This window comes from Alligator sinensis, unplaced genomic scaffold (assembly GCF_000455745.1).
Source record: "Alligator sinensis unplaced genomic scaffold, ASM45574v1 scaffold842_1, whole genome shotgun sequence".
Taxonomy (NCBI): Eukaryota; Metazoa; Chordata; order Crocodylia; family Alligatoridae; genus Alligator; species Alligator sinensis.
The window spans coordinates 1-336 of record NW_005842295.1 but is presented as its reverse complement, the minus strand read 5'-3'; the positions used below and the strand labels follow the sequence as shown (position 1 = coordinate 336).

Below are 336 nucleotides of genomic sequence, written 5' to 3'. Positions count from 1 at the left end.
GGGTGGGAGGGGCGGGGCGGGCTGTGTGCGCGCGCGGGGAGGTGGGGCGGGCCGGGAGCAGGCGTGCGGGGTGGGAGCGGGGTGTACGCCGGCCTGAAAAGGGCCGGGCGAGGCAGGGCTGGCGCCTACGGCCATACCACCCTGAACACGCCCGATCTCGTCTGATCTCGGAAGCTAAGCAGGGTTGGGCCCGGTTAGTACCTGGATGGGAGACCGCCTGGGAATACCGGGTGCTGTAGGCTTTTGCTGTTGCGCGCATCCTGGCCAGCCCTTCTTTCTTGGTCCCTGGCCGTGGGGTAGGGTGACTTGTGGTTTTCTGTATATAGTGATTTCTGG

At 66.4% G+C, this 336-nt stretch overlaps 1 non-coding gene across 1 annotated transcript; it reads left to right on the top strand.

Moving 5' to 3' along the window:
* The first annotated feature begins 123 nt into the window (after window positions 1–123).
* Window positions 124–242, top strand: LOC112551023. The gene has a single exon (XR_003095131.1). It is a non-coding gene; the product is annotated as a 5S ribosomal RNA (ribosomal RNA).
* The last annotated feature ends 94 nt before the right edge of the window (window positions 243–336 follow it).